General features: G+C 45.2%; 1 protein-coding gene across 1 annotated transcript in view; it reads right to left on the reverse strand.

Moving 5' to 3' along the window:
* Positions 1-23,169, reverse strand: part of TRAPPC9 (trafficking protein particle complex subunit 9) — a 2,581,727-nt gene that overhangs the window by 2,325,957 nt on the left and 232,601 nt on the right. The gene's annotated exons all lie outside the window — the stretch shown is intronic.

Below are 23,169 nucleotides of genomic sequence, written 5' to 3' on the forward strand. Positions count from 1 at the left end.
CTTCTCCATACTAAGTTGTTCACAACTACTAGACCTAGGTAATATATTTCAGAGATAACTACTGCGAAAGGAATGTCATCACACTTTCCAGTAAGAAAACCAGGCTTATCTTGTGCATAAATCTTACTTTGACACTTTTCCTGTATTAATAAGGATTTAACAAAAGAAGTCCATACCACTGACTAAACAACCAATCACCCGGCAGTAGAGATCGTAAATCTTGCAACTTAATTGGAACCCACAACAACTGAGACTCTTGAAGAACTGTGCGGGGTGGACGTGGGTACGAGGAAGGCTCGTGGGATAAACAGACCAGTAAGAGCCACCCCACATATTGCTACTGATTCAAACTTATTGAAATGTCAGAGACTACAGTTTTCAATGCTCAGGAAGCTTTAACAGGTTTATAAAAAGCATTTACAATGCAATAGGTCTTGCAGCATTAAAGTTTGAGTTATTGGCATTGTGCATGACAATGCCAATAGTTTTAACTTTCGCAAATGTGACACCTATAGCATTTCTATTGCAATTTGTGTTGTATTTCCGTGACTTAGATGTATTGATATTACAAATAACAATGGCTTTTAATTTTTTAAAATAATTAATACTTAAATAATAGTTATTGTAATTTATAATGACAATAGCTTAAAATTTTGTAAATATCTTTTGTAAATTAGGTGCCATGCTTACCAGTAAAAGGCTGGCTCTAAGGGAGTCTGTTTTCGGTAAGAATGTCAACAGGCAAATAGGTGGGATTTGAGGAAATAGGGTGTCCTGGATGGGTCGTGGGGTTACCAGGAGGGCGTAGTAAAGCAAATAAATAAATAAACAAAACTCAGAATGGGGAAAAAGTCAAGTGAAGCAGAAAAACAGAATAAGCGTGTCAAAGGGTGCAGGGTGATGAAAGAATTCAGAGTTTACCATCAGGGGAGTAAGTAGGGATATTCCCATAAAAGGAAAAAAAAACAGGGGTCGGAGTGAACCCTTCCTTAAACAAGTTAATAGTCAAAACAATCCAGAAGAAAATAATTTTTGTTAAAGAAGGACTTTCATCAGGTTGGGTTAACTTTTTAACCTGGGCAACACCATCCATGAAGAAAACTTTATTAGAAATGGCTTGACGAAAAAGAATCATCAGAACCAGTGTCTTCATCTAATAACAAGCATTTACAATGCAATGGTTTCGCCTTTGTTAAAGTTTGAGCTATTGGTATTGCTTTTGACAAATGGTCTTTTCTAACTTCTTTGAATTATGTGTAAAACGTTGATGTGTTTTACTTTACACAGAAATCATCGTCATCATCAATTTAACTTTATTTCGGTTTGTTTATGAACCATAAAAGTACAGCAAAAATAAAAAAATACATTTACAGCAATAGACTAATACACAGTTACATCTCATTTTAAATATTTGCAATAAGTCAGTTAGCATGTGGTTTATAGAGTGACGATAAAAACCCTAAGACAATAAAATACATGGATTAAAGTTTAAAACACGGTGGAGGCCTAGTTTTTACTGAGACAAACTGTCTACCTACATTAAAGTAGCTTGCTACTACCGAATCAATCTCCGTCTAATTAACCACATTGAAAACAAAAATTTAGCAATAGCAGTAACTATTAGTGCATTAGTATCAGTTTTTAAAATTCTAAAAAACTCTATATGGTTCCTGACTCCTAGGTTCACACATAACTGTTTGATCCATTTTTTCCTGCTAACAGAATAAGCAGGACAAAACAAGATCACATGAATTAGGGATTCGTTTGGATCATTACAACCTGGACAAGGACGAGCTAAACCCATTATCCATTTATCAGTGTGAGAGTGAAGGGGTAGTGTACCATATCTGAACTGTAGATACAGTTTTTTTGCTAGGACAGGTTCTATCATGTCTAATTCCTTCTCAAAGCTGTAGGCATTCTTGAAATCCAGAAAGCTGTCAGTGAGACTAGAAGGCCTGGCTAATCGAAGGACCTCTTCTAGGTTGTAATGTTTCATAGACTCAGCCAGGGTTCTCTTTGAGATGGATTTGCATGCGTCCTCCGGATTAGACCAGAGATTCTCCATGCCGATCCTAGACGCCTGCCCCCTTATAAAGGATAGCCACTTTATCTTCCCTGCACCCGGGCGTGCCATCACAATCTTCAGTTCTTCTCTATAGCACTCAAGCTCCGGGACGCTCCACAATCTGCGCCAGTAAAGGAGCGGGCGTGAGGCTATTGCTTCTGCAATGGGCCTCAGATTTATATCCAACCTTAAAGGAACTAAAGGAGTGTTTTTTGGTAAGGAGAGCAGCTGTCTAATAAAGTTATTCTCTGTTATGCTAATCTCACTCGCTGGACGATGGCCCCAGAGTTCCGCCCCGTAAAGGGTGGAGGATCTGGTTTGAACCTTATACATTTCCAGTGGTACACTGACTACTTTATGGACACAGGATTTCTGCACTTTAAGAATCCCCCCCGTAGACTGAGAAAGGGTTAAATTAGCCTTAGTCATTTGAGTTTCCCAACTCATTTTATCATTTAAAGTCAGACCTAAGTAAGTGAAATTATTTACCCTTTCCAGGGCTCGTCCATCCATTGACGGGCGTGGACAATTAGTTGCACTGGCATTGAACACCATATACTTTGTTTTATCTATATTAATCACCAAATTCCTGTTCCTACAGAATTTGGTGAATTGCTCTAACACCCGCTGCATCCCCATAGATGTTTTTGAGAGCAGCAGGGTGTCATCCGCAAACATAAGTGCAGGAAATTTACCGCCAGCTAAATTAGGGGCGTCAATGTTATGTACACTAATTAGGTCATCGACAAGACGATTTAAAAAAAGGGAAAATAAGGTAGGGGCAAGTACGCATCCCTGCCTAACTCCCTTCTCAATAGGAAAAGCACTTGTCAGCTGGCCGTATTTGCCATAACGTACCTTTGCATAGGTTCCTTCGTGGAGTCTTTTAAGTTGGTGACATAAATAGGGTGGAATCCCCATTGTTGTTAATATACTCCACAATTGGTTCCTGTCCACCATATCAAATGCGGATTTAAGGTCCACAAATGTCAGGTAGAGGCTACCCCTTCCAGGACCACATGCTTCCAGTAAAGTACCTGGAGCCGTAGAAGTTGGTCGATGGTAGATGTTTTAGCACGGAACCCTGCTTGCAGGTAGGAGAGGATGTTATTCTCACTAATCCAATGTTGCAAGCGTTGCAAAAGCAGTTTGGCGTAGATTTTTTGAGTAACGTCAATAAGACTAATTGGCCTATAATTTGACGGGGCCAACGGAGATCCCTTTTTATAAATCGTAATGATTTCGGCCCCCAGCCAGGTACTTGGAACCTCTTGTCCGTCAAGAATAGCATTAAATATGACGGTCAGGTAGGGGACCCAGATCTTCGGCTCATCTCTGAAAAGATCACCAGAGATCTTATCCAACCCTGGGGCCTTGTTACATTTTAACGCTTGAACTGCAAGTGTAACTTCCATCATGGTAAAGGGGGGAGGAGGGGAACCAGGGGCCAAACTCAGAGACATGCTCAGTAACACTTTATTCTGGGAAGCAGGGCTCGAGTAAAGTTCACCAAAGAATGCACACCAGGCTTCCTCGGCGATGTTGGGATCAATCTTTGCCTTACCTTCTGGTTTCCCAGTATGAACCAGGTTCCAAAAAGTTCGGGCATCTTTCGCTATTAATGCCTGTTTGATGGCCTGCCACTTCTCTGTTTCCCATTCGGATTTTGCATGGGAGAGGAGAATCTTATAGGCATTCCTTGCGACCATAATGGTTGCTCTATGGCCTAATTTGAGGGCAGAAATTAGAGTAGTCTTCGCCCTCCTACAAGACTGGTTATACCAAGGATTTGTGACCCGTGCCTGTCAGTTTACACAGAAATATGGATTGCATTTATAATGCAATTAGTTGCAGATGCACAGTGAATTAGAATACAAGTTTTTCATAAAGCATGTTAGCATGTTAGTGAAGTCAGGAGTGTGAGAGAAGACAGGAGAGAGAGGGCAAGAAGGAGAGAGTGTAAGATAAAGAGAGAGGGCAAGAGGGAGAGAGATGGAGACTGAGTGCAAGAGAAGAAGTGATAGATATAGAAGTTAAGGAGAGCAGGAGTAAGAAGGAAGAAGGAAGAGAGATCAAAAGGAAGAGAGGGCAGGAGAGAGAGGGAGGGCAGGAAGGAAAAGAGGCAGAAAGGAGAGGGAGGGCAAGAAGGAGTGGGAGGGCAGGAGGGAAGGTAGGAGTGTGTGAGAGAGGGCAGAAAGGAGAAGGAGGGCTAGAGGAGGAGAGGACAGGAAGGAGAGAGAACAAGAGAGAGATGGAGGACAAGACTATCTCCTCTCCAATCCCAGACAGGCAGGTCGGTGATTTAACCAAAGACCAACCACTCTGTACACGGCACAACGCCATACCATGTGGCGTTGTCTCGTTGATGGAAGGACTTCACATCCCACATCAGAGCAGGTACTGGCTGAAAGAAAGTGCAATCAGGAAATATATCCTGAGGTTGCACCTCTGGGAGGACCAGGCAAGAGCCAGAAGCATGAGAGGTTTGGTGACATCCAGCCATACCTCTTTCAGAGACTCCAGTCTCTTGAGAAATATTGTCTTTTCTTTCTAGACAGGCACCTTCGCTCTAAAAATATAGTAACAGACTGCAAAATCCTGGAGGCAGAGAGAAGGGTAAAGGGGCTTAGCTTCAAACACATAAAAATAGCTGCATTTCGACAATGCATCTTATTTATTCAATTATTTATTTATGGCATTTATTGAGCGGAGCCTAGCCACAGGGGTAGAAGTTGCTTTATGTTTAACAGTTCAGAGAGACTAGAACACCGTCATAACTACAACTACCACCTGCATTCTGGGTGGGTGGTATCAGCATCACTGGTACCAAGCTTCTAGCCAGTAGAGTCCCAGGGTAGAACAAGCCGGGAAAGGCGCATGAGAATTTGTCATAAAGCAGGCCTGAGAACGCTCTTATGGATTATTAGAACCGGTCCATAGCCTGGGGCAAGGCGGGAAAAAGCCTGCTTTGCAGTTAGGGTGTTCTTCGGCATCGCAGCCTCCAGGCGTGGCTCTCAATTCGCCCTAAGGCATTATCTGTGGCCTCTGGCTGGTAATGCAAGAAGAGAATGAACTAGAGGGGGAAATCTTCTGCGCACACTTGTCAGGAAGATCTCACACAGAGTACAATGTCCCCCGTTCTACCTAAATGTGTGTAAACAGGAAAAAGCGCTAAACTTGGACCTTGATTCAGCAAATGAGCCCGAGTTGTGGCCACTTCTATAGGTTGTAAGCCAGAATATTGAGCAAAATAGGTCATAGTGCCCAATTATTGCATACAAAATATTGAAAACCAAAATATTGTGAAGATAAGTATATATAGGCAGGTATAGATGTACTATTCTTGACTCCATACCTATGTACTTTGAACATACATACATATATATATATATATATATATATATATATATATATATATATATATATATATATATATATATATATAGTAATTGCATTTATATGGCGCTTAATACCCCTGACGAGGCGTCCAAGCGCTTATATGTATAATATATATATATATATATATATATATATATATATATATATATATATATATATATATATATATATATATAACCTACTGGCGATAGCCAGTAGGTATATATAGTTAGGATTTTTTCTCTATGGGACTTTTGAAAATTCTATGTCTAATAACTTTGGCGTTTGTGGACGGAATCGGCTGAAATTTTCAGGAAAATGGCACATTTTGTTTCTGAGCAGCCCCTGAAAATTTGGGGGGGTTTCGTCAAGGGGGGGCCGAGAAAAAAGGGGGGTCCCAAAACGCGTTTTTCCCATTCATTTTTCCATAGGGCGTTTGGCCTCACTTTTAGCTTGAACGGCTGAATGGATTTGCACGGAACTTGGCAAAATTGTAGGGACTGTTAGCCCGATGTGCCTTTGCTGGGTCTCAATATATGTGCTCCAGTGGATTTTGAGAAATTAACGTTTTAAAAAACAGATATATCTGTGACAGCGTCCCGGGTAGCGCTCCGGTTCGCGTACTTTTCGCGTAACGGAACTTTGCGAAGCGAAGCTGATTGGCTCTCCGGCGTCTGTCAACATTCTAAACAGTCCGGAGCGTCCGCCATCTTGTCTCTCGGTAGGATGGAGAGACAAGAGGTGGTGAAAAACGAAGGGGGAAATGAAGGAAAGGAGGCAAGGTAGACCCCTTCTGACCCCCTAGGATTGATGAGGGGGATATTAAAGTGCCCCGCGGGGCAAAAAAAAATAAAAAAAATTGGCGATTTTTCGTCGTAGAGACGCGTCCCGGTACGCGAACCGGGCAGCTAACTGGCAGCGTAACGGGAGTCTGAGGAGAAGCTGATTGGCTGTCAACATTGTAAACAGTCCGGAGCGGCTGCCATCTTGTCTCTCGGTAGGATCGAGAGACAAGAGGTGACAAAAAAAAAGGTGTAAATGAAGGAAAGGGGTAAGGTAGACCCCTCCTGACCCCCTAGGATTGATGAGGGGGCTATTAAAGTTCCCCGCGGGGCAAAAGAAAAAAAAAATGCGATTTTTCGCGGTAGAGGCGCTTCTCGGTCAGATAACCGCCAGCATAACGCGAGTCCGCCATCTTGTGTTTTTGGAGCGTCCGGTTTGCGTACCGGGTAGCGTTCCGGTAAGCGTAACAAGGGGAAAACCAATAGAAACAGTAAAATAAAATTTAAAGGGATAGATTTCCATCAAACTTGGCAAAATTGTAGGGACTGTTTGTTTGATGTGCCTTTGCAAGGCCTCAAGATATGTGCACGTGTGGATTTTGTCTAATTAAGGTTAAAAAAAATATATATATCTGTAAGCGTGCTCCTGCGCGCTTACGTTACGGGTTTTGTTTGCGCTGCAGAGCTGATACGTCACGGTTATGCGACGCGTCATGAGGCGTCTCACGTGGCTACGTGATACGTCACGTAATAAAGAATATATTTTACAGCTATAGATATTAGCTTTTAAAAAACCAATGAAATTCACTGAAAAACCCATAGGTTATAGACCATATATAGTTAGGAATTAGCATTTACAAAACCTTGAAAATTCACTGAAAAAACCATAGGTTATAGACCATATATAGTTAGGGATTAGCATTCACAAAACCTTATTTACTCGCACAAAACCATTGAAATTCGCATATATAGTTAGTTGCACTAACTATATATCGCACACCCGCAATCCACTGCTGATGATGTCACATATTACATCATTCATGACATGGTCAGTGACATCACTGATGACATCACTGATGACATCTCAAATGACATCACTGATGACATCACTGATGACAACATCCAGTGACTGTATGTTTCTGTAAAGTTAAAATATGTCTTACATATTGAAGAATGAGTGGATGTATAAGTGTCTGGATGAAGGATTTAGTAGGTGCATGACTGACTGTATGAGTGAGTGATTAAATGTGTCTCACTGAGTGCATGGGTTAGTGACTAAACTGTCTTAATTTGTGCATCATTATGTCTGTTGTTCTGTAAACTGCTGCATGTGTTGATCAGTAGCTATATGAGTAACTATATGGGTTATTGATTGGTTGCACAAGTATTTGTATGGGAGACTGAGTGTGTGTGTGGGTGGCTGGGAGGGGTATGACTGCATAGATGTGTGAGCAGTTGATTCACTAGATGTATGGGTTCAAAAGTGCATGTGGAAACAGCTGTATGGGCGGTTGACTGTGTGCATGAGTGTATTGGTGAGTGAATGGATATCTCAATGCTACATGTCAAAGTAAGTACATATGTAAAACACAGTACATGTGAGAGTTGACATATATAAATAACTGTGCATAAGAGCCAATGAATGTGTGAGTGGCTGTATGGATCATTGTGAACTTGTATCAGGGATTGTATAAGAGAGTAAATATGTGTTAGTATATGTTTGAATAAGTAAGGTGTGTATAACTGTATAGTTGAGGAAATGGAGGTGTGATTGATTCTTTGCATGACTGACTAGGTGTGTGAGTAACTCCATGGATGAGTGACAGTCTGTGAGTGTCTGTTTACACTGATTGTATCTAAGGTTATATTAGAGTCGGAAGAGGTTCATCGTATTATCACATGAATTATATCATCAGTGTTGTGATCAGTAATGTCAAACGAGATGTCATCAGTGATGTCATCAGTGATGTCATTTGAGATGTCATCAGTGATGTCATTTGAGATGTCTTCAGTGATGTCATTTGAGATGTCATCAGTGATGTCATCAGTGATGTCACTGACCATGTCATGAATGATGTAATATGTGACATCATCAGCAGTGGATTGCGGGTGCGCGATATATAGTTAGTGCAACTAACTATATATGCGAATTTCAATGGTTTTGTGCGAGTAAAATAAGGTTTTGTTAATGCTAATCCCTAACTATATATGGTCTATAACCTATGTTTTTTTCAGTGAATTTTCAAGGTTTTGTAAATGCTAATTCCTAACTATATATGGTCTATAACCTATGGTTTTTTCAGTGAATATATATATATATGTGTGTGTGTTTGTGAATTAATTATAGTAAATCTATTTTACCCTATGCATACTTAACTTCACAAAATTGTGCTTCTCAAAAATCATGCCTCAACATTTTGGTCCCACTATCTTTTGCATTCTATATTCTAGCTGAATACCATTTATTTATTTTGGGAAATGGTGATCATGGAAATAGTTTTTAGGTCTCGCGACCTATCGATGCGCGCAAGCGCATCGAGCGGAGCGAGAATTCATGTGGCGAAAACAGCTTCAAACCAAAGGGCTTTCAGCCCCGCGGTTTTCATGCTGTTCACGTGAACCACGTGATAACATGCACGCGCATTCAGGGCCAGCCAGCCCAGCACATCAAAGGGCTTCTCCTCCCCTAATTATTCATGGCCGGCCGCAGGCCGGCCGTACTTTCAGTTTCCCGGAACGGCTAATTAGGGGAGGAGAAGCCCTTTGATGTGCTTCACACCAATGCGCCTCAGTCATTCCTCTTCTTTGTATTTGCTTCCAGACTCCGATCTGCTCATGTGCACACGACGCTTTACACATTACACTCATCTGCCTGAAGTGGGAGTTTTAAACAAGCAAAGCTGGTCCTTCTGTACTTGCAGTTTCACTTCTAATGTGTGTTGTTATTTATCATGATTTTTAGCTGAGGTGTATCACGCTCGTTCATGTGTTTGATCTCTTCATACTGTGAAATGTTTTCTAAGTTGTTTTTGATTGTCTTACCACTGGAGGTCTCCCTGTGCTACATTTAGCCTCTGACACATGCAACGCCACGCAACCACGCAACGCCACGCAACCACGCAACGCCACGCAACCACGCAACGCCACGCAACCACGCAACGCCACGCAACCACGCAACGCCACTCAACCACGCAACGCCACTCAACCACGCAACGCCACTCAACCACGCAACGCCACTCAACCACGCAACGCCACTCAACCACGCAACGCCACTCAACCATGCAACGCCACTCACACACACACGCAACTCAACTACGCAACGCCACTCAACTACGCAACGCCACGCAACCACGCAACGCCACGCAACCACGCAACGCCACGCAACGCCACGCAACCACGCAACGCCACTCAACCACGCAACGCCACTCAACCACGCAACGCCACTCAACTACGCAACGCCACTCAACTACGCAACGCCACTCAACTACGCAACGCCACTCAACTACGCAACGCCACTCAACTACGCAACGCCACTCAACTACGCAACGCCACTCACACATGCAACACCACTCAACTACGCAACGCCACTCAACTACGCAACGCCACTCAACTACGCAACGCCACTCACACATGCAACGCCACTCAACTACGCAACGCCACTCACACATGCAACGCCACTCAACTACGCAACGCCACTCACACATGCAACGCCACTCACACATGCAACGCCACTCACACATGCAACGCCACTCACACATGCAACGCCACTCACACATGCAACGCCACTCACACAGCCAACGCCACTCACACATGCAACGCCACTCACACAGCCAACGCCACTCACACAGCCAATGCCTCTCACACAGGCAACGCCTCTCACACAGGCAACGCCTCTCACACAGGCAACGCCTCTCACACAGGCAACGCCACTCACACAGGCAACGCCACTCACACAGGCAACGCCACTCACACACGCAACGCCACTCACACACGCAACGCCACTCACACGCAACGCCACTCACACGCAACGCCACTCACACACACAACGCCACTCACACACGAAAAACCACTCACGGTGCCAATAGGTCTCGCAGTACGACAGTTGGAGCCATTACAATTGCAAATAACAATGCCTTTCACTTTGGTTATCATTTTAAATACATAAAGGGCTTTGTCATTTACAAAACCAATAGCTCCAACTTTCCTACTGCGAGACCTATTGGCAACGCCAGTGCTTGTTTTGAATTCCTAAAGAGTTGAATCTCGCACAAAATGTTACCTGTGCACCAAAATGTCCCCTTCTACCTCTGACAGTGACCAGAAGTTTTGTGAGTCATACAACTCCACTGATAAAATTTCGTACGTAAAGCATAAAATATGTAGACAACCAGTATAGATATGGGGCATCCCCGCTCATTCTGCAACAAAGAGGTCTAAATGTCTAGATCAGAAAAACAAAAAAGAGGAAATCTCACAAACCACTGGCACTTTGGAAGTGGTACAACACCATTGCAGTAATGTCTACCTAACCTAGGAGATAACGCAAAGGAAAAAAATGCTTAGAGCACAAATCAGATCTAAAAGCGACCTCGACACTAGAAGGGCAATCACAATAAAATATGCAAAAACCAAACCAAAGTCAAGCATTAATTCAATAACAGACTGAACCCAGAAAATAATTAAGATTCCTTAAACCAAACTTCCAACTCCCAGATCTTAAGGTAGGCTCACCGGATGGACCCTTTGAGTCATGGGCTTTCTGTCAAATAACCAGTGCATTCTGGGATTTGTAGTCTTGGTTTATTGCAATCAATTAGACCTGAATGATACATTGCAATCCTTTCGAAAAAGGACTGGAGGGTAACGATAGTTTGAAGAGGAGCAACTGTTGGGACAAAACTTTCTCCAATCAGTTACTAACTTAAAAGGGTTCCATTGCTATATTGACAAAAAAGAAGTGTGAATGGAGCAAAGGAATTCATTATTCACCATACTGCTGTGACATAAATACTTCAGGGGAAGAAAATGGCAGCAAGTGGTACTCACAGCCAGGATCAAACTGTCCCGAACCCACCCCCAATTCCATCTGAGCCAATATGATGGAGCAAAACCATCGAAAGCACCATTTACCTTGGAAAATTCTCCAACATGCAAGTTACTGCCTGGTGATGGGAAAACTGGAAAAAATGGAAACAAGTTCTCAATCCACGAACAGCAAAAAAAAAAGGCCTTAACCATAAACACTTCATATCGCGACAGACGCGTCTTTTGATGAAAGCAAAGCCCAACCAGGCACAGGACGACCAAAACAAACAAACAAACCTGGCATGCCCAAGATGTACCCTCTGTCATTGCATACCTCCAATTCCAAATTAGATTAACCTCCAAATACAGGTTGGTACAATTTTCCATGAATGACAGTTATCCTGTGGCACTTGTCGGCGTTCACTAAAACACCGAATTATACATTTTGTGTCACATGAAACCAGCCAGGCTGTTAACTGAGGCACTTTTGAGGCTCTCTGGCACAAATGATACTGCGTTATACAGGGAATGAGGTAACCTGCTCAGTGGGTTAATGCTCCTGCAGCAGAAATGTCAGCAACCTCGAGCACCGAAGGGGCCCACTCAGCCTTCTGTCGTTGTGAGGAAGAAGAAATGACCCCCTCCCCCCCTCGAGTGACGAACACATTCACCTGCCGCTAACATCTCTAGAAAGCGACTTGACTGTAACAGCAAGCGTCGTATAACACACATTATTCATTCTTCAATAACTATTAGGGCGAAATAGGCTCAGTTCACCATCATCTCTTAAACTGCCCCTATCCACCCCCAGGCGTGCGAAACAATGGGTGTCGCACAGCTCGGCACTATGCAAACTGGCGCGTGCGGCCGCCGGACGTGGGATGCACTGGCGAGCCTCTTGTTCAAGATGAATGTCAGGCTTGTCCGGCTCCTCAGAGACGCACATGCATAACTGCATAAAAAAGAAATCTTAAAATAACATCTATCTGCGAAACACCAACTGAGACGAGCGGTGTGGACTAGTGATTTACTACTACGTCAAACACTTGTTCACGTCCTAAAAGGATAACCAGTACATACAAATATGTATGTATACATAATTATATATAATACATAGATAAGCATAAGCGCATTCCTACCTTGAGCGCACAGCAGATGCGTCACCAAAACTAGCGCTAATTCTTGTCCCTCGGTCTTCAATGCGCTGTAGGGCGACAGGGAGCCTTGCACATGCTGGCGACAGGTCCCAGAGAAGTGCGGAGGGAGAGGTGTCTCCCCCCAGGCCGGGGGGGGCCTGCCACTGTCTGTTGTGATGCCGCAACCTCCTATTTTTTGTTGTTGAGCTGTGTTTTTTTGTGAGTTGCTTACAAAACTTTGCTCAAGTTCAGTTGAATGAAAGGATTTTTTCCCTGCGGGAGGAGGAGCAGCGGGCAGCGGCCTGCAGCTTCCTGGACCCTATCCGATCTCAAGCAGGTGGAGAAGGGCGACTTTGTGATTGGTCCTCCTTGGGGTGGAAGGGCACACGGACAGGGGGTGAGGGGGCTTTAACGGACAGCGGGAGGGGGGGCGGGAAGGCAAGAAAAAACAAGCACTCACCTGGACTTCCTCCGGCGGCGGTCGGCCGCAGAATGGCCAAAACAAACCTGGACGAAAAAAATAAATAAACCCCGCCCACGGCCGCATAACGTTGCGGAGGGAAGAAATCGCAGGAACGCCCACGAATCTGGTCCGGCCATGACGGACAAATCTCTGTTCCAATGGCTAGCCTCCATTTATGGATCTAGCCAATGGAACAGAGGGCGGATTCCCAAGCCACATAGTTATTCTCATTAGGTTTTCGCCTGCGCGAAAAGCTGCGCAGTGCGCAGCTTTTACTTAGGCGAAACCTAAAAAGTACTAGCCTAATGAATTCTTATGACCACGTCAATGGAAATCAAGACCAACAAATGTATCTGTGTCCTCTATATTGAAGGACATAAACCTAGTGTGTGTTCAACTATTTCGTTTCTATTTACGTACAATCCTTGCAGATGTTTCTCTTTCCAAAAGGGATTTCAACTACCTTCATATTGAACAAGCACTGGCAAACCCAGCAGGTCTGGGATTAATGTCTTACTGAACACTGAGTTAGCACACTAGTTTGAGACACACAAGAGGGAGCCTGCAGGAGAGGACCGTAAAGGCTATAGTTGTAAAGCAGTACCTCATGCAGTTCAATGCAAGCACTAAAGTGGAGGAGGAAGAATACTTCCAATTAAAAAATAGCATTAGGGGAAAGTGAAAACTGCAATGGGATAAGCTATGATGTGATTGACATATTTTCAAGCCAATGGTATAAAGAGACTTGTCAAACAGACACAATAATTAAAAGTGGTGTACACAGAGATCATTCTATGTATAATACTAGCAACAGATCATTTTGACAGATGTGTTGTCATAACGCTGGCTAAAAAAGCACAATAGATAAGAAACAAATATTCAGGCAGGGTTAAATTCGAATCTATATCTCGTTCTCTTTAGAATATAAGAACTTAGTGCATATCTATCATTTTCCCCTGTTTGATGCAGCAGCCCGCTTGGTTTTAACTCTGCCAAGAAGGGCATCCTCGAAGAATGCACTGGATACATTACATTGGTTGCCTATTCAGAAACGAATTACATTCAAGGCATTATGCCTGGCCCATCGTATCTTGCAGGCCAGATGCTCTATGTACCTGCATAATCTGATGACCCCCTATAAGACAGAAAGGCATCTGCGATCCACCGGGACCCATTTGGTGACAGTCCCGAGGATAAAAAAAGCACGAATGGGGGCCCGCTCATTTGGGTACTTACCAGCAAAAAGCTGGAACTCCCTACCATTGTCCCTCCGTGAAGAACCATCAGAGAGTCTTTTCTGAAAAAATTTAAAAACATGGCTCTCTACACGATAGAGAGGGCTGTTTCTGGTCTTTAGATGTACTGATTCCTGGAGTTGCAGTGAATTTAAATAGCGCGGGGACACACCAGTGGGAGTAACCAGGCGCTTTATAAATTTAGAAGAAAAAAAAACACTATTACATCTGCCGCAAACAACTGCTCTGCTACTTTTTCTCGATAATGGTTTAAGCTCCTGCAGGGTGGGAATTGAGAGTAGTCTTGGACCCACTGATCCATAATTACAAGTTGTGGGCTCCACTGCGTCTCAACAGGCACTGATGTCGGCTCATTACATTTCACATTTGTTGGGGTTAAGAAGAACTGTGGAGAGTGCAAGGGTAGACTATGGTTAGAGCTCTACAGGTCGGTGTTGTTCAGCAGTCCTTGCAGTGCTTTTTGGTGCACGTACACAAAGGGGGGGGGGTGTTTGGTGTTAAGCAACGAAGCAAATCTTAACATGTAGTGAATAGCAGTGGAAAAGGAGGGCCTTTTTTTATTTTTTTTTACTTGAGGTCTCCCTGCAGAGTTCTTCAGTGGCGGCTGGCATATAAGGAGGGTGGGTGAGGCATAAAAGTAAAAAATAAGTAAAGAAGAAATCCCACTTACCTTCCTGGCACGACGTCCTCCTCGCTCAGGTCTTCTCCAGGCAGACAGGCAGGCTCAATGAAACTGCATTAACAAATCCTGGCGCTGCACTCATGCTGCATGAGAGCAGCGCCAGGATTGGAGGGAGCAGCCTCTATCACCGCTCCCAAAGACTCTGGAGTCCTATGCTGCCATAGACAGTTGGGTTAGAGAGGTTTAAAATATGCATGTCTTACTGGCCATCGCAAGACAGACGGTCAAAAAGACATGCACACTTTAAACTTAAAGCTCCCTGCCCATCACTGCTTTCTACTGCTGCCTGGCTGGCAGCAGCAGAAATCAGAAAGAGGATGGCTTAATGCACAGCTTTCCAAACTTTTCATGTTGGTGACACACCCTTCTGTGAAAAGAATTTCAGGGACACGGTAACGCGAGGAAGCGCAGCGAGCGAGCCCGAACCACCTATTGTGGGTTCGGGCCCCACACCCCACACACACACACCCCACCCCACACACAACCCCACACACACCACCCCACAGACACACCACCCCACACACACAAACACCCCCCACACACACAACCCCCCACACACAACCCCACACACCCCCCACACACACACCCCACCACACCCCCCACAGACACACCACACACACACACACCCCACACACAGAGACTTGATGGGCACTGTTAAAAGGTACAAGTGAGGGAATCAGTGGCGGAGGTGGCCTTTCCCTCCATCTGTCTCCCTCCGACTGTCTCCCTCCCTCCCTCTCTGTCTCAATCCCTCTCTGTCTCACTCCTTCTCTGTCTACCACCCTCTCTGTCTTCCTCCCTCTGTCTCACTTCCTCTCCCTCCCTCTGCCTCCCTCCCTCTCTGTCTCAATCCCTCTCTGTCTCACTCCCTCTCTGTCTCACTCCTTCTCTCTCTCCCTCCCTCTCTGTCTTCTTCCCTCTGTCTCACTCCCTCTCCCTCCGACTGTCTCCCTCCCTATCTCACTCCCTCCCTGTCTCACTCCCTCCCTGTCTCACTCTCTCTGTCTCACTCACTCTCTGTCTCACTCACTCTCTGTCTCACTCACTCTCTGTTTCACTCCCTCTCAATCTGACTTTCTCCCTTTGTCTCCCTCTGTCTCACTCACTCTCTCCCTCCGTCTCCCACTGTCTCACTCTCTCTGTTTCACTCTGTCTCCCTCCCTGTCTGTCTCCCTCTGTCTCTCTCTCTCTGTCTTCCTCCCTCTCTGTCTCACTCCCTCCCTCTCTGTCTCACTCCCTCCCGGTCTGTCTCACTCCCTCCCTCTCCCCCGACTAACATATTCTGTGGGTTCCATACGGGTATGTGACAAAGAGGAAAAAATGTTACTTTCATTTTTAAATCGTTTTAATATTTTCCTGTATTGGTGGTGCCCAGGTGCGCAGAGCCCCTCCCCATTCCCTCCCCCGCAGCGTGCAGAATGATGTAAATGAGAAAGCTTCTATAGGGCTTCTTGGCAGCTTTTGTTTTCAATGCACCGCGATCCCGGGGCTGCCCCAGGCCAACCCCCTGGACCCAATAACCCACCATATTCACCCATTGAAGGGCCCTTTGCCAAATGGACTATCCACAAATGAATCCCTCCCCCCCCTACCCCTCTCCGTCATGTGTGTTGGCCCGGGCTGAGACAGCTTCTGGCGGCACACACACACCGCACCCGAGCACTTCACAGTTCTTTAAAAGACCATTTAACGTGCTAATAAGGCTTTGTTGGTATTCATATTAGAGCCCCTGCAGCGCCACTCTGCCTGTTGCTGGAAGGCCCGCAGGGGTGATCTAAACAGCATACTAAAGCTGGGACATTTGGATGTTTTACCGGACGCGGTTGTAAAACCCGGACATTTCTCTACTCTTATGCAGCCTCTGGGCGTGAAGGGTTACAAGTGTGACATCTCCCTGCATGCAGGTCTGAAAGTCCGCATGCAGCACAGAGTTTTAAAAGTGTGACATGGGGCTATTCTGTAGTTGGTGTTAAGTTGTGTAAGAGGAGCTGTTTGCCTAGTCTATGAATTTAAATGTTTTACATGCAGCTTTTCAGTCAGGGTGGATTCACGTGTGTGAAACACCGGGCCTATCGCGGGGAGTCCCCCCGTCATGTGTGGCAGCCCGGGACCGTTCACAGGTGCACAATGCGGCAGAGTGTGTTGCACAACGCAGCAGAGGGTGTTGCACAACGCGGCAGAGGGTGTTGCACAACGCGGCAGAGGGTGTGTGCACATCGCGCAGAGGGTGTGTGCACATCGCGGCAGAGGGCGTGTGCACATCGCGGCAGAGGGCGTGTGCACATCGCGACAGAGGGCGTGTGCACATCGCGGCAGAGGGCGTGTGCACATCGCGGCAGAGGGCAGGTGCACAACACAGCAGAGGGCAGGTGCACAACACAGCAGAGGGCAGGTGCACAATGCAGCAGAGGGCAGGTGCACAATGCAGCAGAGGGCAGGTGCACAACACGGCAGACGGCTTGTGCACATCACAGCAGAGGGCGTGTGCACATCGTGGCAGAGGGTGTTGCACAACTCGGCAGAGGGAGTGTGCACATCGCGCAGAGGGTGTGTGCACATCGCAGCAGAAGGTGTGTGCACATCGCAGCAGAAGGTGTGTGCACATCGCAGCAGAAGGCGTGTGCACATCACGGCGGAGGGCAGGTGCACATCGCAGCAGAGGGCAGGTGCACATCGCAGCAGAGGGCAGGTGCACAACGCGGCAGAGGGCTTGTGCACATCACAGGAGAGGGCATGTGCCCATCGTGGCAGAGGGTGTTGCACATCGTGGCAGAGGGTGTTGCACATCGTGGCAGAGGGTGTTGCACATCGCGACAGAGGGTATGTGCACATCACGCAGAGGGTGTGTGCACATCGCAGCAGAGGGCGTGTGCACATCGCAGCAGAGGGCGTGTGCACATCGCAGCAGAGGGCGTGTGCACATCGCAGCAGAGGGCGTGTGCACATCGCAGCAGAGGGCGTGTGCACATCACGGCAGAGGGCGTGTGCACATCACGGCAGAGGGCGTGTGCACATCACGGCAGAGGGCGTGTGCACATCACAGCAGACGCTTGTGCACATCATGGCAGAGGGTGTGTGCACATCATGGCAGAGGGTGTGTGGAGAGTATGAATAGGTGTACTTAGACAGTAGTAGGAGTGAGGGGGTGCAGAGCATTACTATGTTTGACTATGGCGTGTAGAGAGCATGGCTCAGTGTGTGCGGTGCTTGACTAGCAATTTGACAGTAGCGAGGGTGAAGATTGGGTGAGAGGGAGCAGAGTATGATTATGTTTGTAGTCTGCATTGGGCAGGGTGTGCAGCGCATGGCGAAAAGTGAGTACATAGAGGATGTGCAGTGCTTGACGAGGGACTGCCTAGAGTGTCAAACACACAAAAATTGATGGGAAATGCTTACAATTTGTCTAACCAATGAAAATCACTCTGTTTAGCAGTCCAACCTATTGTTCTATTGCTCTCTATGTAATTTCAGTTTGATGCAAAACAGTTTTGAACCTGCTCCAAAAGGAAGAGTCCAGCCTCAACTGCAAGGCCAAGTCCTCACTGAACCAGAACACAAGCAACCCAAGACCGGTTTCCCCCTGATTAGGGCAAATCAGTGAAGTATAGCGTGGTTCTGTTGCAGTGATTCTGCACATACACAGAACTATGCGCTGGATTATGGAACCTCTGTGTATAGGGACTAAGCCTTCGTACCACCTTAGTGCCCAAGAGCCCAGGACCGACTAGCTATAGCGCCTCACTCGCCCTCCTAATCACAAACGGAGAAACCAATGATTAGACACACCAGAACACAACACTCCTGGATCTCTCAGGAATCGCGGTAACAAGACACACCTTTTCGCTCACACTCTCGTACTTGTCCACAATAAGATCTGTCAGAGTCACGAAGGTACTTTAAAATATTTATTTTAACTACTGTGCTCTAAAATGCAGTATACGTGCCACAAAAATATAAAGATGCATAACACCAATATTGTTAGCATTGCAATAAGGCCATATATCATAAAGGGTGATGTCATCATACAAATACTATGGAGAAAGGACTTTAGTGCCTATGCTCCCTCCCCTTGGTAAACCGAAGTATTATTATATAATAGAAGATCTCTGGGCTTTGTCAGCAGACCCCATACCTCAGGCCATAGATCGAATTTCTACATCACAGGTGCGTGTTGATCTTCTCCCTGGAAAGGTCCCTCTCCAAGTGTGTGTTACCTAAACATGCATCCGCATAATATCAAAGTACGAGTCTCCAGCAAAACTGCATTGGTATGTTTTGTCTAAGTGCTAGGGCCTGACCAGAACAGAAAAACAAGAGGCAGTGTTTATTGACCTTGCTCACAATGTTTAGACTAAACTCCAGGAACAGGCAAAGAACGAGCACAGCAAAGAGTTCTCATGTGAAAGGCATAAACAGAGTTTTGCAAAAATTAAGACATTTAGTATTGTGCGCAAAAGCAGCATCATAGCTACCGGGCTCATGCTAACTTAAAAGATGTCGACCATGCCCATAGTGACTATGTGACAGTTCCAGTGCCATAGTGAGAGCCATGTCTGAGCATACCCTTACTACTTAGTACATCCAACACAAACACTGATGAAAGGAAGGCTTGCAATTTGTCTAACCACTGGCAATAGCTTGGGGCAACATCCCAACCCGTCGTTTTTTGGGCGTTGATAGAAATGGGGGTCTCTAGTTGGAGGAGGTAGGTACCTTTGTCTAAATAGGGACACTTGCTTTTAGTCAGTGTAAGGGTAATAAACTTCTAAAACAACCCCTCCTCATCCCCCCTTGGTAGCTTGGCACGAGCAGACAGGCTTATCTCAGAGGCAGTGTGTAAAGCATTTATGAACACATACAGTTATACAGTGAAAATACGACAAATGGACACCACACCAGTTTAGAAAAATAAGTAGTCTTTATCTAAACCAAAACGAGACCAAAATGACAAAAATCCACAATACAGTACTAAATATATGACTTCCAAAAGGTAGAAACAGTTCAGTTCCAAGAAAATGTGAGACGCAACACTTATACACAAAGTACCTTGGATGTGTCGAAAAATGCAAATAAAAAGGGTCACAGGGAAGGTGAGGCGTTGGTTCCTTACACTCAGTGAAGGTGATGATTCGGTTCCTTGCTTCGGGAGAGGTGATGCGTCGGTTCCTTACTGCTGCGCAGGGGAGATGATGCATCGGATCCTTATCGGAGAAGAGGTGATGCGTTAGTTTCTTACTGCATTTGGAGGGGATGTGTCGGTTTCTTAATGCATCCTCAAACGATGCGACAGACTTGGCTCTTTGATGCAATGGGTGACGATCCGGTGCGATGCAGTGGTTCTTCTCCAACCAGGCCTTCGCAGAATCAGTGCAGTGATCTCGGACGTTGGAGATCGGTGCACAGGATTCGTTGCAAGGCAGACACTGCAGCTGCAAGTAGGCGTTGCGTCGGAAATCTTCTCTCGCACCGCTGTGATGAGTCAGAAACAGGCGATGCATCGATTTTCACAGTTTTTGCAGTCTCCAGTCCCAAAACAACCTCCAGAGGCCCAGAACACTGGCAGGCACCACTCAGCATGTCGGAACTCAAAGCAGAGGAGTTCAGGGCAGACTGGGGGTGAAGTATTTGAGTCCCTGAGACTTCAGAACAGGAGGCAAGCTCAATTCAAGCCCTTGGAATTTGTCCTAAACCATGGTGGACATAGCAAACAGCAACGTCCTTTCTCCTTTCCTTGGCAGCTAATAGCCAATGATGGCCAACCCCAGACAGCAAACAGCACAACAGCAGTATTCCTCCTCAGCTTCTCCGGCTCTTCTCCTTGGCAAAGGTTCCTCTGGATTCCCAGAAGTGATCTAAAGTTCTGGGCCCCAATATTCATACAGCAAAATCCTTTGTTCTCTGGTGGCAGAGAAGCCCTGTGCTCAGTCAAAACCAGTTCTGTCCTCTCTGTTGCAGCTTCCTGACAGGAGGTGGAGACAGCATTGTGGAAGGCAGACCAGGGCCATTCAGGTGAAAGGAAATCTCCTCCCCCTACTCTAAATGCAGCCCAGGTCTATTCTGCCCAGCGCTGACCCATCCAGACTATTTGGAGCCAATGCACCTCCCCAGTCCCCGTCACTCCAAAGCCAGACATTTGACAGACATCCTAGCAGAGGAACACTAAATGGCTAAGCAAGAAAATACCTACTTTGTAAAAGTGGTATTTTCAAACACAGAATGTAAAAATCACCATCACTAAAAGATGCAAACATTCGGAGTTTAGGCATACTAAACTTTATTTTCCTACCTTGTTCCCAGGGGTAGTTATGTTTATAAGAAGCTATAAGCAAACTCCCCATTCTGTCCTATGGGAACAGGTTGCCTTTGCAAAGAAATTGGCAGTACTTCACTATCAGGACATTCCACACACATCAGGGCATGTCCTACCTTTCATTAACACTGCAGTTTGCCCACAGGGGTACTTTGGGCCTACCTTAGGGGTGACTAACATGTAAGAAAAGGAAAGATTGGGGACTGGCAAGTGGGTGCACTTACTAGGTCGACATGGCAGTACCAGACTGCACACAGGTTCTGCAATGGCAGGCCTGAGTTACATTTACAGGCTGCTTATGTGGTTGACACAATCAGTGCTGCAGCCCACTAGCAGCCTTTGATTTACATGCCTTGGGCACACACAGTTCACTGTACTAGGAACTGACTAGTAAATCAAATATGCCACTCATGGAATCACCAATCCATAACAATAATTTACAAAGGGAGCACCTGCACTTTGGCACCCCAGCCAGGTCCAAAATTGATACATTTACAGCTCCCACAGGGGGCCAAAAATGGGTGTCAGGAGGGAGATGCCCAGATTGCCCAGGGCAGCGGTGATACCACAGTAATCCTCCAAGCAATCCAGGAGTCCTGCCCGGCGCTCGAATTGAAGATAGGGGAGGTGCAAATGGATGTGGCATTTTTGTCAATTAAAATCTTTATTTCGGCTACTATAGCCATAAAAGATACATACGTAAAAACACAGAACCATATCATTTTATACATACAAATCAAAAAACAGTTAAAAACTATCCTTAAATTATAAGAATCATAAATCATTCTCAACAAGAAATACATGCAAAATCCTTTAAAATACAGAACTTCATCACAGTTAACATCTAAGGTCAGGACATATACCATAATAGAAAGAAAAGTCATACACCATCATCATAAAAAGCAGCTATGACGCTATAAACCAACTAAAGTTTAACAGCTCAAAGTGATTGACCAGTCTTCCTGCGAACAATGTACACAGAATAAAGACATCTACTAATGCTGAATATAATAGATTGGGAAGTGTTTGTTTTAATAATTCTATATGCCATAGCACAAGATCTTATTCCTAGAAGGTTACACAGGGGTTTGATCCACCTTTTTCTTGCTTTAGTATAGGCTTGGCAAAAGAATAGTATATGGACCTCATCCTCCTTGTGAAAACCTGAGCACATAATACACTTCCCCTGTGTAATTTTAGGCCCTTCCGTTTTTCTTCTGGACCAATATTCCAGGTTAGAGTTAGTCACAAGATTCCCATACCTGAACTTCAAAAATAAGGACTTTGGAGGGTTCGTCTTTAAAACCTTGAAAATTGTGAGTAAGAGACCCAGTTCTATTTACATTTGCTAACTGATTAGTTATGAAGGACCAGAAGGCTCGTTTCACCATAGATTTCACATAATGCGGTTGCCTTTCCGGATTCTCCCATAACTGTGGCAGGCCCAGGATTGAAAACCATTTTTTAATGTGTTTGAGCCAGAAAATAGAGTTAAGAGAGTCCAGACCCAATATTTCCTGAAGACCATTCCTATAATCAATCAGTTCTGGAGTAGACCATATTCTTATCCAGAACATTAATGGTCTAATGATTGTATGGTTATCAGTTCGTTTAAGGTTCAAATCAAACTGAAGAGGTATTAGAGGTGTACTAGTAGGAACCCTTACAATGGGTCTCATAAATTTGTTGTCTAGACCATGGAAGCTATCCCTTGCCCAAGGCCCCCATATCTCAGTCCCATAAAGGGCAGCAGATTGAATTTTAAATTTAAAAAGCTCAAGCACAGGAGTCACAGATTTGCTTGTACTAGCATTGAGTTTGCGAATAATTGGCTTCACGTTTTGGGCATATGACACCTTGCTTTTCTCAATTTGGGCCTTCCATGTAAGGTTAGAATCTAGCACCACCCCCAGATAGGAAAAATTATCAACTGTTTCTAACACTTGACCGTCCAGACTTAGGGTCCCCCTGTCCGGCCTAAAGGGATTCAATGCCATACACTTAGTTTTGTCAACATTTATCTCTAATCCTTTCTTCGCACAATACGTACTAAATAAGTTCAAGAGTGC

Source organism: Lissotriton vulgaris, chromosome 4_1, assembly GCF_964263255.1.
Source record: "Lissotriton vulgaris chromosome 4_1, aLisVul1.2, whole genome shotgun sequence".
NCBI lineage: Eukaryota > Metazoa > Chordata > Amphibia > Caudata > Salamandridae > Lissotriton > Lissotriton vulgaris.